This window comes from Hakea prostrata, chromosome 5, assembly GCF_041222555.1.
Source record: "Hakea prostrata isolate BN-2017 chromosome 5, UWA_Hpros_2, whole genome shotgun sequence".
Classification (NCBI taxonomy): Eukaryota; Viridiplantae; Streptophyta; class Magnoliopsida; order Proteales; family Proteaceae; genus Hakea; species Hakea prostrata.
This window is the reverse complement of record NC_142604.1, coordinates 23,524,329-23,543,163: the sequence shown is the minus strand read 5'-3', so window position 1 is coordinate 23,543,163 and position 18,835 is coordinate 23,524,329. Positions and strand designations below refer to the sequence as shown.

General features: G+C 41.5%; 1 pseudogene; it reads left to right on the top strand.

Annotated features, from left to right (window-relative positions):
- Positions 1-18,835, top strand: part of LOC149015727 (uncharacterized) — a 52,231-nt pseudogene that overhangs the window by 19,983 nt on the left and 13,413 nt on the right.

The following is an 18,835-nucleotide window of genomic DNA, read 5'->3' as shown; positions in this document are numbered from 1 at the left end:
AGCAAACCATAACAAGATGCAATGCAATATGAAACAAACAATGTATGTATGCATCTAAACTCTAAGTATGCTGGTCTCTATGGCAGACATGCTTTAAGTCATAGCACCGTACTTCTCTGGGAAAGTCCGCTCACATCCTCAACCATTTAAGATATCTTGGATTCCCTCAACCATTTAAGATATCTTGGGCAGCCGGTTGGTAATGGGTCCTGCATCCCTCTCGGACAAACCATGGTAAGGGGTTAAGTCAACACACTCTCTCACAACCATTTGGCATAAGTACCGGCGCATGTCAAGGAAAAGCCTAGCCCAATGCAAGTCATCTAGTCAGTTACATCAAGTCAGGTCCAGATACTTCCATTCCTCCCCTCTCGGGATCCTTTCCGGTATCCTTTCCACTAGAGTCAGCGTATCCGACTCTCTCAAATACGGACTCATCAACCCTATTGGTTATCCACATATGGTAAACGGGAAGCTCTCATGTCCCCTCACGGATCATTTCACCGGTCTTGAGCGCCCATGAGCCCAAGTCTAGCCATATGCAACCCTCCAATAAATGGCCCCCACAATGTGATTCCCATCCCCTCACGGATCATTTCACCGGTCTTGAGCGCCCGTGAATCCCCATTGCTACCACGGGTCGTTCGGTCTCAATGCCCTTCCGAATCGGGTCTGATATAACAAGGGTAAAACCTAGCCAAACACTGCTAGACATCCCTAGGTATGACAACCAATGATTCGGGAAAGCGTCGATGGGCAACCCCGGAAACATCCCATACTATTTCCAATAATGTCCAAGGACAGAAGTGTCAAAAGGACACTTCCCAATCCCAAACCAAACTTAAGCAAACACATTCTCAGATTAGTCATGACATACACAACCAATAGTTCATCATATAAAAGAGAATGTAAAAGCAACAGCAGATTAAGCAGTAATAAGTAATTCATATAACATAAACAATGAAAAGATGATATAAATAAGTGCTACTGTTCCCACAGTAGGAGATCAAAATTAAAATACAATAACAGTAGGTAATCTCATAGTTTCATAAAGTAGAAACCAGAGAACAAGCAATCTATGTAGTTAAGGAATCAACTGTCCTTACCTTGATTATCGCCGAAGATAATCCAAAGATCAAAGAGAGAGACACCAAACATGGCAAATAAACCCCTAAGAAGCATAGATACAACATTAGGAAAGATACCTAAAAGATCAGAGAGAAAACGAATCAAATCGAGCGAAAATTGAAGCTACTGTCTTCATTGGTCGATTGATTGGTCTACTGACCCAGTGACCAATCAGTCGACCAATCAAGTCAGTACGGGATAGTGAAAACTGTTTTGGCCATAACTTCTTCGTTTGAAGTCGGATTGATCCGAAATTCGAAGGGGAACTTCCTAGGATGTATTAGAATCATATGGGAAGATAAAATCATCAAGTCATGGTAAAAATATGGGTTCTTGATTTGACCCAAGAAACTAGGGTTAACATAGATCATGAAGGGAATATAGTATGGATCAAGGATAATGAACTAGAGGATGATAGGTTATGATTCTAGTAAAGAAAACACATTGATTGGAGGTTAACAAGATCAAACAAAGGGTTCTTGGTTTGATCCAAGAAGTTAGGGTTTCACCCTTTTTTGGCTCCCATGAAAAGGTTGAGAGCACCGGATGAAGGGAAGTAAATTGTTAGTCAAAAATAACAAGAAGAATCATTCAATGATAAAGTTTAGGTTCACATAACTTTTACCCAAGAGGTTACCCTCACATGGGAGGTTACCAAAGGTTCTATGGATGACCACACAAGGTTAGGGTTTCAACAATTCAACTGGCTGGGGTTGAGATCATGATGATGATCATAGATCTCAAGGAACAAGATAAGATCATGGAGTGGATGGTTGCAAGAGTGCATCATCTTCTTCCTGATCTCAGCCAAGAACAGATTAAAGAAAGAAAATCAGAGATGGGAAGAAAGAAAAGAGAGTAGACATACCTTTGATGCAAGAGGAAGAAGATTACTTCAAGTCTTGTGAGAGATCACCAAGGAATGCAAGGGAATTGATTAGATTAGGGTTCTAACTCATTCCAGAGGCTTAGGAGGCATAGGAGGAGGAGTATTCCCAAGATTAGACTTAAATAGAAGAGACAGAACCAAATTGGTAAATTCAGACACCATTGGTCGATTGATTGATCTGTTGGTCCAATCGACCAATGAATCGACCAATCAGACAACAAAGGTTCAAACAGGGATTCAGAGGGCTATACAGGGTCAAATTGAGTGGGGTTTTCTCCTGGAAGTCCATTAAGGAGTCTAGTTTCGGGAAATATAATCGGATTGAGCACAGGAGTTCATTAGGTATTTCAAATAATTCACTCCTCTTCGGTGCATAGATTCAGAACAAAACTGATGGCCCTCATGGAAAGGCTAGGGGTAATCAAGATTCACCCTAGGGAAAGAGAAATAAAGAATGCACAATCTAAAAAGGTGTTGGGAAGTTTCCAACAGATAAAAGAACATTAGGGTCTCAGATATGATTACCTCTCATAAGAGTTGGTTACCTCCCATGAGAGTTACCCATAATTAACTCTTACAAAAACAACCCAAGATAGATAAAGGAACATCTCATTAATATTTCAAAATCAAGAATGGAATTAGGAAGGGTCTACCAATGAGAGGAAAGAATGTAAATAAATTCAAAGGAAAGAAATCCTAATATCCCATGGGAAGACTAGGGAGAATAAAGATTCACCCTAGGGAATAAAGATAAAGAAATCATAATAAAGAAAGTCTTGGGGAGGATCCAATGAATTAATAGAAAATAGAAGGGTTGCCAATTGTTCCAAGGAAAAACAAGGATCAACTCCTCAATCATGAGGACACAAGGGAAGGTCATGGTAATAGTATGAGACCTTCCCCACAATCATAAAGATAGGTAGAAAATTCAGGGAAAGTATCATCAAGGTTTTGGTGGAGTCAAATTCAAGAATCATCGCCATATGGCTTCAAGAACATAGAGTGAATTGGGGAATTCACTCTAAGGCTAAAAGAATTAGAGAAGAGGTCATTACAGCAGTGTAATACGCTTCTCATAATCAGAATATCAGAAGTAGAGAAGAAAGAATGAATTAAAGAAGAAGCGAATTGAATATTAACCTTTTAGAAGAGAAACCGATGAAGAAATTTGAACAAATGCTTGAGGGTCTTCCTTGGCTTCGAAGGAGAGGATCTAGGGCTCTTCCCACGTTCTCCAAAGGCTTAGAACAGATTGAGAGTGAAAAACATGGAGTTCCCCCTTTTAAATAGCACAAAGAGTCCAAGAATTACTAGGATTTCACCAAACTGACCAAATTGACCCTGCTGATTGATTGGTTGGCAAAGAGGAAGATCTAAGGTCCTTTCCACGTTCCATAGAGAGTTAGAAACCTAGTGGGAATGTTTACCACGAAATTAAAAGAAATAAAGCTTTTAAAAATCTTTAAAACAGAAAATTACCAAAATGCCACTGCCTAGACAGCTTGTTCAAAAATAGGGATTTAATGGGCCTAACTTCAATATTTTTGGATGGGCTTCTTTCAACACATCATACTACTTACCTAGTATGGAGGGATATCTTCAAACCAGGTCCAACTAAGCTTTAGGTCCATCAACCAAGTTCTTTTTCACTAGTGAGTAGTTCAATACCAAATCAATTAAAGTTTCCATAAGGAAACACCATCATCAATATCCATGGGTTTTGGGTCAAACACCATATCTTCTATTGAGATGGCCCACGAAGACATCATCCCTCATTTTGGGACATTGGATCAACCCTAAGAGAAAGGTCTGACATGGCTTCCTAAGATTTTCAAAGATAGTAAAACTGAAATCACGGTCAAACTTCAAGTCAACATTTAAACAAAACTGAAATCACGGTCCAACTTCAAAGTCAACATTTAAACTAACCCTTCTTTACCCAAAACAGATAGGGTGCCCTGGCTAGGTTTGGGCTGGATTTCACATTCTCCCCCCCTTAAAATAATTTTGTCCTCGAAATTGGGAGAGAACTAGGTTTCAAAAAGGCAAGGGTACTTTCTTATTATCTTGGCTTCCTTTTCCCAAAGTCCACGGAAAACAAATAACAATAAGTCTTATGTAAGGAGACAAGGAATATATCTGACATGCTTTGAAATCAAATCGAAAGTATGATCATGGCTTCATGAAGATTTCACAAGGATCATGGCGAAGATTAATATGAAGATCATAAAACTTTAAGAATGAAAGGAGATTGTAGAAGAGATGGTTGCAAGGATCAATATGTTGCAAGGATGCAACATCTACTTCATAATCTCAATCTCAAAGAATAAATCATAGCAAGAGTAGATCAATACAACACAAGAGAGATTACAATTCTTTGATTGAAGAATAGGAGATGAAAAGCTTGAAGTCTTGAAAGAATTAGAAGGAATAACAAATCATGAAGATCACACTTGATTTCTCTTCGAAATCATAATGTGGAGAATTCACAAGGTTATAGAGTGTATGGAGATCCACTCTAGAACAGCAGGGATAGAAGGATCAGTCATGGGAATGATTTAAGATCATCCTCCTATCAAAGGGAATGTAAGGCACAAGGAGAAATCATGGAGAGAATAGATCAGCTTTGGGGTAAACTTCTACCAAACGAAACTAGGCAATTCGTACAGCAGAGAATAAATTGAACAATGCATATGGTATAAATGTATTTAGTACAACAGCAAGGTTGGGAATAGGTGGGATCTCACAAATAGGGTTGATGAGTCCGGTGAGTAATATCCATGACTCTAGTGGAAAGGATACCGGAAAGGATCGCCCGGGGCGAGGAATGGAAGTATCTGGACCTGAGTTGATGTAACTAACTAGATGACTTGCATTGGGCTAGGCTTTTCCCTGACATGCGCCGGTACTTATGCCAAATGGTTGTGAGAGAGTGTGTTGACTTAACCCCCTGCCATGGTTTGTCCTGAGGGATGACGGACCCACTACCAACAGGAGCCGTATGCGTGACCTACCCAAAGAAGTACGGTGCTATGACTTAAAGCATGTCTACCATAGAGACCAGCATACATAGAGTTTAGATGCATTCATACTTTATCTGTTTCATACTGCATTGCATCATGTTATGTTTTGCCACATGTTATCTATGATGTTATGGATTAACTACCTTACTGAGTTTCTTCGAAACTCATTCCTTTTTGTATATTCTTTGTTTAGATTATCCTGCAGGTACAGATTATTATGACGAGCAGTACAATGAAGCGCAAGCCGATGAAGCGTATTACATGCAAGGTGCTGGCGACGATCAAGATTACTCTGATGATTCCCTGGCGAATCAAGCTGCGTACTACATTTGAAGGTAGCATAGAGTTAGAACAGATTAGTTGGATTGACGAAGTCCATACTTATGAAGACATTATCTATAAACTAGAAGACGCTTGATCTTAGTTTATTTCTTAATACATTTGTTTCAGTTGTATTTCCTTTTAGACTTTCATACTGCGTTCCGCTATATTGGTGGAGTGAGTTTCCACCTCACTTTACTCTTTTTGATATCATTGGATGTCTGGTATCTTTTCCGCACTCTGATTATACTGATTATTCATTATTGTTTTGAACCTTTGTTTATAATATTAAACCTTGATTATTTCCTGTTTATGATTATGTTATTGTATATGTGGGAGGATGATTTCCTCGATATTTGATCTTCGGGGCTATGGATCACACTCTCGGGTATGCCAGTTAGGGTACCGGCTGGGAGGATGTGACATCGATTCATCGGACCCTATGAAATTCTTGAGAAGGTTGGATCTATTACATACCGTTTGGCCTTGCCTCCGTTTCTTACTGGAGTTAATAATGTGTTCCATGTATTAATGCTTCGCCAATACATAGAGAATCCGGAACACATACTACAGCGGGAACCTGAAGGACTTAGTACTGATCTTTCTTACAATGAAGAGCTAGCCGAAATCCTAGATAAGAAGGACAAATAGTTGCGGAAGCGTACCATCCCTTTTGTAAAGATTCGGTGGAAGAACCACACCCCTGAAGAAGCTTTTTGGGAGAAGGAAGAAGACATGAAGGAGAAGTTTCCAAATCTTTATGGAAGCCCAGGTATGCTTTCAATTTCGAGGACGAAATTTTGTTTAAGGGAGGGGGGAGAATGTGAAATCCAGCCCTAACCCTAACCCTAACCCGGAAACCCTGTTGTCTATAGGTTCGAAAACCCGATGTCAAGGTAAAAGGAAACTATGGGCCATCTCAATGGAAGACATGGTGTTTGACTCTGAACCCATGGAGATTGATGATAGTATTCCATACTTAGAAACCTTGTCTGAGTTGGAGAAGATGTAATATCCAGCCCTATTCTAACCTTGACCCTGACCCGGATCCACTGTTGTATTCAGGTCCGAGGACCCGAAGCAGTGGAAGAAGAGATTTATGGACCATCCTGATTGATGATCATGATTCGGAGACCGAGCCCATGGACATTGACAATGATACCCCTTGCTTAAATGCATTGTCAGTGTTTAAGGAAAGTCTGCGCATCGGAGAAGATTAATATGGTTGATGTAACAAATGACCTCCTGTGCACAATCCGAAGGTATTCCCCGAAACTAGACTTCTTGATTGAATTGTGGAAGAAAACCTCACTCAATTTGACCTTGTATAGCCTTTCAAATCCCTACTTGAAGTTGCTGTTCTAAACCTGAGTTTTCTGCTGAAAACATTTTGGTCGATCATTTTGGTCGATACCATCGACCAAAAGCATCGACCAAAATGTCCCAGTCTGCCAAGTTAATGATTCCATGGAATATTCCTTTTCTATTTAATATGACCTCGAGCCTTGAGCCTTTTGCAATCATTTTTCTCACCTGGGAACGTGGGGAGAGCTTCCCAAAGCAGCTCCTTGGTTAGTGTGAAGGGTATCTCATCAAAGACACTTAGTTTATCATTGATTCTTGCCTTCATCTTCTACACTAAGGTATGACTCTTCATTCCACTCTCTACCCTACCATTTTCTACTCTTTTCTATTGTCATCTTGCTGATGGGACATTTGGAATGGTGCTGCAACCTTGCAACCACCACTCCAAGTGCCTACTCATGCTCAATCCATGATTCCCTTAGCCATTCATTGATGCTAATGCTTATATCTCATGCCTAGCATATGTATTCCATGATTTACCTATTAACATCATACCATTTGATATCAAACTGAGCTATAAAGTGTATTATGTTCATGTTTAACATTGCCATATGATTCCAATCGAATTTCTATTAGTTCCTCTAGCTATTGCATGCTATTCCTCATCAATGCAATCAATTCCAACTCATGCCATGATGTTTATCACTTGAACTTGATAGCTCAAATTGGGGCTTTTTAATTAGACCATTGGATTGGGTTAATTCCTTGATTTATAGTGTCCTACTACTGTTGTTAAGTATGCCTCCAAGTTTCAGATTGATCCGAACACCGGAAGACTCATTTCGGACCAAAATCCACTATTCTGCCTGAGGACTATTTTGGTCGATCATTTTGGTCGATACCATCGACCAAAACCATCGACCAAAGTTGTTGCTGACAGCAACCTTTGCCAGTTTTGACTCAAATGACATCCGATCTTCCCGACTTCTTTTCTAACTTATTATTGATGTTTGTTTAGGGCCTTAACACTTCTATTGGACTATTCTTGGTATTCTCAATTCATCATCAACTCATCCAAGGTAAGGATGGTTATATCCATAAACATATAAGTCATCAAATATTGAACTATGCTTTATTCAAGGAATGAAATCCCTAAATTTCTTTCAATCATTATGATACTGATACATATGTGTTAGAACAGTAACATTTAAATCTTTATACATTTGTTGTGTTACTCTATCATTTTGATTTGCTTATGTTTATAATGATTCGTTTCAATATCATGATTTGAGTACTATTATGAATATGCATTGGATGCATGAGAAATGATGAGATTTGATGTGTGATTGCTTACGTATGACTTGGGATTGGAGGGTGTCCTACTGACACTTCTGTCCTTGGGCATCGGAGGGAATAGTATGGGATGTTCTCCAATGGTGCCTATCGACACTTTCCCGAGTTATTGGATGACATACATAGGAGTGTCTAGTTGTGTGGCTAGATTCATCCTTGTCGTGTCAGACCCGAATCGGAAGGGCATTGAGACTGAACAACCCGTGGTAGTGTATGGTTGGATGGGCGCTCTAGGCCGGTAGCCAATCCGGTAGGGGACATAAACCATGCTACGGATACCCGAAAGGGGCCATTTATTGGTAGAGTTGCATATGGATAGACTTGGGCTCACGGGCGCTCAAGACCGGTAACCAATCCGTGAGAGGACGTGAGAGCTTCCCGTTTACTATATGTGGATGACCAATAGGGTTGATGAGTCCGAAATCCGGGATTTCGCTCACTCTAGTGTGAAGGATACCGGAAAGGATCGCCGGGGGCGAGGAATGGACGTATCTGAATCTGACTTGACCGACTGAGTAGATGACTTGCATTGGGCTAGGCTTTACTGTGACATGCGCCAATACTTGACCAAATGGTGATGTGAGAGAGCGGTGACCGATTCCCCTTACCATGGTTTTGATGACTTTACCGATCTTCCCCGGGCATTCCCAAGATATGGAAATGGGAGAGTGACTGACGACCCAGAGAAGTACGGTGCTATGACTTAAAGCATGTCTACCTTAGAGACCAGCATTCATAGAGTTAGGCTCATATCTGCATCATATGTTTCATATCACATTGCATTATTATATGTTCTGAATGTGTATGATTTCTAATTATGGAATAACTTCCTTGCTGAGTTCTTCGAACTCATTCCTTTTGTGCAAATGTTTTAGATTACATTCCAGGTACCGAAGATTATGATGGCACCTCCTATGAGGCGGACTATGATTCCACATACTACCCTCCGGGTAGTGGTGTCGGTGAGGATTCGTATATTGGAGCCGAGGAGGATTATTATTCGCACCAGCATAGTGCTGTTGAGGAGACTACCATTAGTATAGAAGAAACCCTAGCATAGTGCCCCATTCCCCTGGTGTATTTGTGGAACCATTGGTCTTGTAACTAACTTATCTTTGAGATTATCTTTTGACACTTAGACATGTATTTGACGTTATCACACTTCTTTTCCGCTGTTCTGAGAGAGTGGTTATCATACCTTCTCTCACCCTTATGATTATGCTTTAATGTTATTGCCTTCCGCACTCTGATTTATTTAGTCTTATCTTATTCATGATATTTAGTATTAATTGTTTTTACCATTGATTATTACTGTTCATGATTGTGTTACCGTGTATGTGGGAGGCATGGACCTCAGATCATTGATCCTTGGACTGTGGATCACATCCCGGGTATTCCAAATGGGGTACCGGCTGGGTGGATGTGACAAATTTGTATCAGAGCCCAAGATCAAGTGGAACCCCGACCACAGAAACGGTGACGGAACATTCCGAGTCACAGATCCGAAAGTGACTCAAGTGCTCTTAGAAGTGAATAATAGATAACCTGGACTAGAAACCAAAATATGGAAACATAACTTGACTCATGAATAAGACACAATAATATAGACAAAACAACTGAACTTCATTGATTTCATAGGCAAATTTTTACAAGTCTGAAAAAGAGAAATACATCCATAATGACATAAAAGAAAATTCCTAGTGATGTCTATGTAGGTGAACGACTCCTGCGATCTGTCTGATCCCTCCTAGATCTGAACTCCTCTTCCAGTCGTGCAAACCTCTCACTGAGGGTGCACATGTGTAACTCCATCCTCTCCTGCCGAGCCTCGATCCTCTCAAGAATAGAGTAAATCGATGACTGATGGGAAGCCACATCTGGAGCCTCAGAAGTCGTGTGTGATGGGCCTCCGACCTCAGTAAATCGTGGAGCGGGAACCTCCTCATGCCTCGAAACCTCATCATGACCCTGATCATCATCCTCACTATGCTCATCATCGTTACCACCGTCATCATCATCAGTACTATCATCCTCTGAGTCGTCATCTCCTGATACATCATCGATATCATCCTCATCCTCTGATCTGTCCGCATCCTGGAGCCCCATCTTCCTGATCAACCATGTACAAATGGGCTCACCTAAATCTCGACCCTGAATCGTAGGTGTATGCTCCATGTCCACACCAAAGTACTCAAAGATACGAGTCAAGAGTCGACCGAAAGCCTAGTTCCTATCCCCAGGAAACTCGATCCGATCAATCATGACATTTTGCATGATGTATGCTAAATCGATTTGTACTCCAGTATACATACTATAAATGATCATTGCCTCCATCGCCGACACTTTGCTATGATGCCCTGCCTTCGGAAGGATGTTTCGCCCGACGATGCAAGCGATAACTCTAGCTGAAGGATGCATCGTGGTACCACACCAGGGCATATAACAGTCAATGTCATCCCATAGAGTCATGCACACCTCGTATACCTCATAAGGAAGAAGCACCTCTGTGATATCTGTACCAGCAGGAATCCACCAACGGGAATCTCGTACGATCGGTACATCTAAGATGCGAGCCAGTGTCCTCGTAGTGAAACTGATCTCTCTACCTCCGACCATGGAATCTATGACAATCCTAGAACCATCCCTCGGATCATCCTCTATACGGTAAGTCGATTACTATAGAAGTATCTGATAAGATCCGGGTAGATCGGCTGTGCCGTAGTGTATAAGTGAAGCCAATCCATAGCCTCTAATCTCTCTCGGATGCGAAATACCTCTAAATCATCCACATCCACCAATCGTCTGTGCTCGATCGGTATATCATGGAAATAATGCTCGTATAGAAACTCCGCCATAGGAGTAGTGAAATGCTCCTCGTCTATGACCTCAGCCCGGGGAACAAGTCCTCTACCCCTGTCTACTCGTCTCCCTCCTCTAGGCATGGTGTATCTGTTGAAACAAGGAAAGAAACTCATTTGGGTTAGTCTCAGTGTATGATTGTTAGATGAAGGGTATTTTCGTAAATTTTCAGAAAATTCGATTTTTGGTGAAATTTTGATTTGAACATTCTAACATATGCATAAGACCTATACAAGCATACTAGAATACTTTATTTGGTGAAAATCCATTTTTTGGCATATTCAAAGTGAAAATTCAGCAAGTAAGAGAGAGAAAAATCCCTCTTTTGGCTTGCATTTGTGATTTTTGAAAAAAATTGGAATCTGACCGAATGGAGAGTGGGAACACTTTGCCCCTAGTAGATCAGTGTTGTAGAAATTTGTTTCATGTCAAAATTCCTTTTGGGTTGAAAATGAGACAAGTGCTTGTAAAGTTGAGTTTTTGTGAAATGAATAGTGTTTTGGTAACCAAAATGGATGCAATCTTGTGTTTGGAACTTAATCTTATTTGAAAAGTTATGAAAACATGTTTCTAATCATTTATATGTATGATTCGAACCATTAGCTGCAAGTATTACTCAGTTTTATTGAAGAACACAACAATGGTGAATGAAGTTTACAAGAAAAGAGAAAAAGAAAGAGAACTTACTTGTGTAGATGATCAAGTGAGATTATCAAGAATGATTGAAGCCTTGAATCAAGTCCTAGCACTCTTGAAAACCCTAGAAAATCGCTTTCTCCAGAGCTAAACTCGAAATGGTTGAGTGAGAAATGAAAATGAAATGAGAAGTGGGCCCTTTAAATCTGATTTTTCGCGCATAATTTATTTTGGTCGATACCATCGACCAAAATCCTTCATTTTTCTGCATTGGGTTATTTTGGGAATTTTTGATTCTTGGACTCATTTCCTTTGGATTTTGATCAATGCTGATTTATTTTACTGTTATATTGATAATTCTAACCATGATTTGATTATCCTATTCGTTAGCCAAGTTGTCTTTGTCAAATTTGAAATTTTGGTATCCTTATCTTTGATCCTTGCAGAATGGTCTTACTTAGAAATCGTTTCGTCGGATCCGGAAGCAACGGAAACGAAGAAACCCCTGCTGGGGGCTCTGATCAGCAGACACAGGACGATAGCCACACCACGAATGGCATTCCTGGTGCCCCCGATATCGGAAGCTTTAGAGATATCGCCAGCGTCATGACCAACATGATGCAACAGCAGGCTCCCCAATTTAATCAAATAATGACTGGTTTTGCTACCCTTCGCAATGAGAACCGTGCCGGAATTGGAACTTCTGGAGCCGCAGCCCCTCTTATGGAAAGATTCACCGGGACACCCCACACCCGTTTGATGGAAAGTTTCCTAAAGTTGCAAGTACCTTCCTTTACTGGTGTAACAAAGGACACCCTCTTTCCGAACAAGTGGCTTCGTGAGTTGGAGAAGGCCTTCGGACATTTGCAATGTTCTCGATGCTCGAAGGTGTTGTTCGCCGAGCGTAAGCTTCAGCAAGAAGCCGATGCATGGTGGGCTTCCACTAGGCCTATCCTTGAGACCTTGAATGGTGGTGTCGTTACACTGGAGAAGTTTAAGGAAGCTTTTTGCAAGAACTACTTTCCGGAAGCTGTAAAGGATGCAAAGGAGGCCGAGTTCATGGCCTTAGTACAAGGTACTTTGTCTGTGCTTGAGTATCAGCAGAAATTTGAAGAACTTTTCTTCTTCGCCCCGAGTCTATTAAGTCCGAAGAAGCCAAGGCGAAAAAGTTTTTCAAGGGTTTGCGACCTTCTATTAAGGCATACCTCACTGTCTTGCCTCTTGAAGGATATGCTCGGGTGGTTCAAAACTCGAAGAAGCTTGAAGAGAATGAAAAGGAAAATGCTCGAGTTCGAAACCCCGGCAACCTAGATCTTCTGGGATTTGTGGACCGCACCGATCGGCGTTTTGCTAGACCTACTCCCTATCCCCGCACCCGCCTTTCAGCCGAGACATGTTGGTCGAATCCTAATTCCCTTCCCGTGAGCTATTATGGTCAGTCCAGTGGAGCCAGACCTCAAGGAGCTACTTATCCTCCTAGGCCTGGGATGGTGAATCCTAGACCAGCTTATCAGAGACCTCCCCCTGCGGCAGCTCCTATTGGACCGAAAGATACTACTTGCTTCCTCTCGCAAGCAAGCAGGCCATTATGCTCGTTCTTGCCCCAACAAGTCCGTGCAACCTCAAGCTCCCGTAGTGAAGAGTACTCCCTGCTGCTACTTCGCCCCTCCCTCCGCGCAGTGTTTAGCATATCTGGGTACCGAGCAAGACCCCCGCCACGATGTTGTAACAGTACTCTGTTAGTAGCTTCTCTTCCCGCATTTGTATTATTTGATACGGGTGCATCACATTCATTCATATCATCTACTTTTGCCTTGAGAACTAACTTGACACCTCGATGTTTATCTAGTCATTTGTCTATTTGTACCCCTGTTGGGTCTGCTGTTAAACTAGATAAAGTGTTAGAGGATTGTTCTATTTTGATTTGTGGAAGAAATCTGAAGGCAAACCTTGTATTATTTGACATGAGAGATTTTGATGTAATCTTGGGAATCGACTGGTTGACCTTCTACAATGCCGTGATCTTATGTTCCTCAAAGAAGATTCAGTTCCGTGTAGAAGAGAATTCAGTTTTCGAATTTCAAGGAGAGAAGGGAAGATTTAGCAAAAAGACCTTGTCCACTCTAATGCAAGTCCATGCCTTTTTGGGAAATGCTTCATCTGGAAGCAAGGTCGAGAGAAGAAGAGACTTGAAGAAGTCGAGTTGTTAGTGAATTCCCCGATGTTTTTCCGGATGACTTGTCGGGTTTGCCTCCCGATAGGGAAGTTGAGTTTTCTATAGACTTAATTCCTGGAGCGGCTCCCGTATCCAAGGCCCCTTACAGAATGGCACCTACCGAACTCGAAGAGTTGCAAACTCAATTAAATGAACTCTTAGAGAGAGGTTTCGTGCAGCCAAGTGTGTCGCCTTGGGGAGCTCCGGTCTTGTTTGTAAAGAAGAAAGATGGTAGTATGCGTCTCGGGCATTGACTACCGGGAATTGAACAAGCCGACAATCAAGAACAGATATCCTTTGCCTCGGATTGATGACCTTTTTGATCAGTTGAAGGGTGCTGCTGTCTTTTCAAAGATTGATTTGAGATCGGGATATCACCAGCTGAAGGTGAAGTCAAGTGACATCCTTAAGACAACGTTCAGAACAAGGTACGGACATTATGAATTTAAAGTGATGCCTTTCGGCTTGACTAATGCCCCTGCCATGTTCATGGATCTCATGAACCGAGTATTTCACGATGTACTCGATAAATTTGTAATCGTTTTCATTGATGACATCTTGATTTACTCAAAGAATGCGGAAGAGCATGCGGAGCACCTGAACTGCACGTTGCAAAGGTTGAGAGAAAAGAAACTCTATGCTAAATTTAGCAAGTGTGACTTCGGCTCTCAAGTGTAGTGTTTCTTGGCCATGTTGTTTCAGCCGAGGGTATTCGTGTTGACCCAGAGAAAGTCCAAACTGTTACTGATTGGGAAAGACCGAAGACCGTGACCGAGATAAGAAGTTTTCTTGGATTAGCAGGATACTACCGGAGATTCATTGAAAACTTTTCTAGGTTGGCTGCCCCTATGACTAAGCTAACTAGAAAAGAGGAGAAGTTTGTCTGGACCGATTCTTGTGAGAAGAACTTCGAAGAGCTGAAAGTTAGATTGACAAGCGCGCCGGTTCTGACTATACCTGATAGTTCCGGTGGATTGACAGTCTACACTGATGCTTCTAAAATCGGTTTGGGCTGCGTGTTGATGCAACACGGAAAGGTAGTGGCTTATGCCTCTCGACAACTAAAGGATTATGAGCGGGAACTACCCCACTCATGACTTAGAGCTTGCAGCTATTGTATTTGCTTTGAAAATTTGGAGACACTATCTATACGGTGAGAAGATCGCCATCTTCACGGATCATAAAAGTTTGAAATACTTCTTCACCCAGAAGGAGTTGAATATGAGACAGAGAAGATGGTTGGAGTTGGTCTCTGACTATGATTGTGACATCAAGTACCACCCAGGTAAAGCAAATGTAGTGGCGGATGCTCTTAGTAGAAAGAGTCAAAGAAAAGAGTTGAATTTAAATGCTTTGAGTCGGCCTTTGTTGTCCTCGATGGAAAGATTTGGTTTGGAAGTGGTCCCTAAGGGTTTGGATTGTATTCTCTATGCCATGACTGCAAGATCCTCCTTTAGAGATAGAATTGTTGCTTTGCAAAGTTCTGATCAAGAGTTGAAAGAGAAGATAGATAAGATTGCCTCGAATTCAGAAATGGACCATGCTTTTAGTACATCTACGGATGGTACATTATTGTTTAGAGGTAGACTCTGTGTGCCCGCTGTTGATGAAATCAAGAAAGAAATATTGAAAGAAGCACACCAGTCCATCTTTACAGTACACCTTGGGAGTACCAAAATGTACAAGGACTTAAGGGAACATTTTTTGTGGAATGGTTTGAAAGCAGATGTTGAAGACTTTGTTGCCAGGTGTGGAACTTGCCAACGTGTGAAAGCTGTTTGCCAACCCCCATCTGGATTACTTCAGCCCCTTCCTATTCCTAGTTGGAAGTGGGAAGATATCTCAATGGACTTTGTGACTAGCTTGCCGCGAACGAGTAAGGGAAATGGCACTGTGTGGGTGATTGTTGATAGGTTAACTAAATCAGCCCATTTCATTCCTATGAAGATCACCTACTCTTTGGATAAGCTAGCTAGACTTTATGTGGACAATGTAGTTCGTCTACACGGAGTACCAGTGAGTATCATTTCGGACCGTGATCCTAGGTTCACCTCAAGGTTTTGGAATGGATTGCAGAAAGCCTTGGGAACCCAATTGAATCTGAGTACAGCTCATCACCCACAGTCTGATGGACAATCTGAGCGGACAATTCACATTCTTGAAGACATGCTTAGGTCTTGTGTAGTTGACATGGGTGGAAATTGGGATGAACACCTAGCCTTAGTCGAGTTTGCCTATAACAACAATTATCAAGCAACAATAGGCATGGCTCCGTTTAAGGCTTTGTATGGTAACACTTGTAGAACGCCCTTGTATTGGACTGAGACTGGTGAAAGAAAAGTCTTAGGTCCAAAGATGATTGAAGCTACCAGTGATATGGTTGACATGATTCGGGAAAGGATTAAGTTTGCTCAATCTAGACAGAAGTCGTATGCCGACAAGAGAAGAACCGACTTAGAATTTCCAATTGGAGAGAAAGTCTTCCTTAAAGTGTCACCTATGAAAGGGGTGACAAGATTCAATGTGAAAGGAAAGCTTAGTCCCCGCTTCATTGGACCTTTTGAGATTCTGGAAAGGGTTGGACCGGTAGCATACCGCTTGGCCTTGCCTCCGTCACTTGCTGGAGTTCACAATGTGTTCCATGTTTCAATGCTTCGGAAATACCTAGAAAACCCGGAGCACATACTACAGCAAGCACCCGAAGGACTTAGTGCCGATCTTTCTTATGATGAAGGACCAGCCGAGATCCTAGATAGAAAGGACAAGCAGTTGTGGAATCTCACCATCCCTCTGGTGAAGATCCGATGGAAAAACCATACCCCTGAAGAAGCTTCATGGGAGAAAGAAGAAGACATGAAGGAGAAGTTTACTCATCTTTTTGGAAGCACAGGTACGCTTTCAATTTCGAGGACGAAATTCTTTTAAGGGGGGGAGAATGTAATATCCAGCCCTATTTTAACCTTGACACTGACCCGGATCCACTGTTGTATTCAGGTTCGAGGACCCGAACCGGTGGAAGAAGAGATTTATGGACCATCCTGATTGATGATCATGATTCGGAGACCGAGCCCATGGACATTGACAATGATACCCCTTGCTTAAATGCATTGTCAGTGTTTAAGGAAAGTCTGCACATCGGAGAAGATTAATATGGTTGATGTACCAAATGACCTCCTGTGCACAATCCGAAGGTATTCCCCGAAACTAGACTTCTTGATTGAATTGTGGAAGAAAACCTCACTCAATTTGACCTTGTATAGCCTTTCAAATCCCTACTTGAAGTTGCTGTTCTAAACCTGAGTTTTCTGCTGAAAACATTTTGGTCGATCATTTTGGTCGATACCATCGACCAAAAGCATCGACCAAAATGTCCCAGTCTGCCAAGTTAATGATTCCATGGAATATTCCTTTTCTATTTAATATGACCTCGAGCCTTGAGCCTTTTGCAATCATTTTTCTCACCTGGGAACGTGGGGAGAGCTTCCCAAAGCAGCTCCTTGGTTAGTGTGAAGGGTATCTCATCAAAGACACTTAGTTTATCATTGATTCTTGCCTTCATCTTCTACACTAAGGTATGACTCTTCATTCCACTCTCTACCCTACCATTTTCTACTCTTTTCTATTGTCATCTTGCTGATGGGACATTTGGAATGGTGCTGCAACCTTGCAACCACCACTCCAAGTGCCTACTCATGCTCAATCCATGATTCCCTTAGCCATTCATTGATGCTAATGCTTATATCTCATGCCTAGCATATGTATTCCATGATTTACCTATTAACATCATACCATTTGATATCAAACTGAGCTATAAAGTGTATTATGTTCATGTTTAACATTGCCATATGATTCCAATCGAATTTCTATTAGTTCCTCTAGCTATTGCATGCTATTCCTCATCAATGCAATCAATTCCAACTCATGCCATGATGTTTATCACTTGAACTTGATAGCTCAAATTGGGGCTTTTTAATTAGACCATTGGATTGGGTTAATTCCTTGATTTATAGTGTCCTACTACTGTTGTTAAGTATGCCTCCAAGTTTCAGATTGATCCGAACACCGGAAGACTCATTTCGGACCAAAATCCACTATTCTGCCCGAGGACTATTTTGGTCGATCATTTTGGTCGATACCATCGACCAAAACCATCGACCAAAGTTGTTGCTGACAGCAACCTTTGCCAGTTTTGACTCAAATGACATCCGATCTTCCCGACTTCTTTTCTAACTTATTATTGATGTTTGTTTAGGGCCTTAACACTTCTATTGGACTATTCTTGGTATTCTCAATTCATCATCAACTCATCCAAGGTAAGGATGGTTATATCCATAAACATATAAGTCATCAAATATTGAACTATGCTTTATTCAAGGAATGAAATCCCTAAATTTCTTTCAATCATTATGATACTGATACATATGTGTTAGAACAGTAACATTTAAATCTTTATACATTTGTTGTGTTACTCTATCATTTTGATTTGCTTATGTTTATAATGATTCGTTTCAATATCATGATTTGAGTACTATTATGAATATGCATTGGATGCATGAGAAATGATGAGATTTGATGTGTGGTTGCTTAAGTATGACTTGGGATTGGAGGGTGTCCTACTGACACTTCTGTCCTTGGGCATTGGAGGGAATAGTATGGGATGTTCTCCGATGGTGCCTATCGACACTTTCTCGAGTTATTGGATGACATACATAGGAGTGTCTAGTTGTGTGGCTAGATTCATCCTTGTCGTGTCAGACCCGAATCGGAAGGGCATTGAGACCGAACAACCCGTGGTAGTGTATGGTTGGATGGGCACTCTAGGCCGGTAGCCAATCCGGTAGGGGACATAAACCATGCTACGGATACCTGAAAGGGGCCATTTATTGGTAGAGTTGCATATGGATAGACTTGGGCTCACGGGCACTCAAGATCGGTAACCAATCCGTGAGAGGACGTGAGAGCTTCCCGTTTACTATATGTGGATGACCAATAGGGTTGATGAGTCCGAAATCCAGGATTTCGCTGACTCTAGTGTGAAGGATACCGGAAAGGATCGCCGGGGGCGAGGAATGGACGTATCTGAATCGACTTGACCGACCGAGTAGA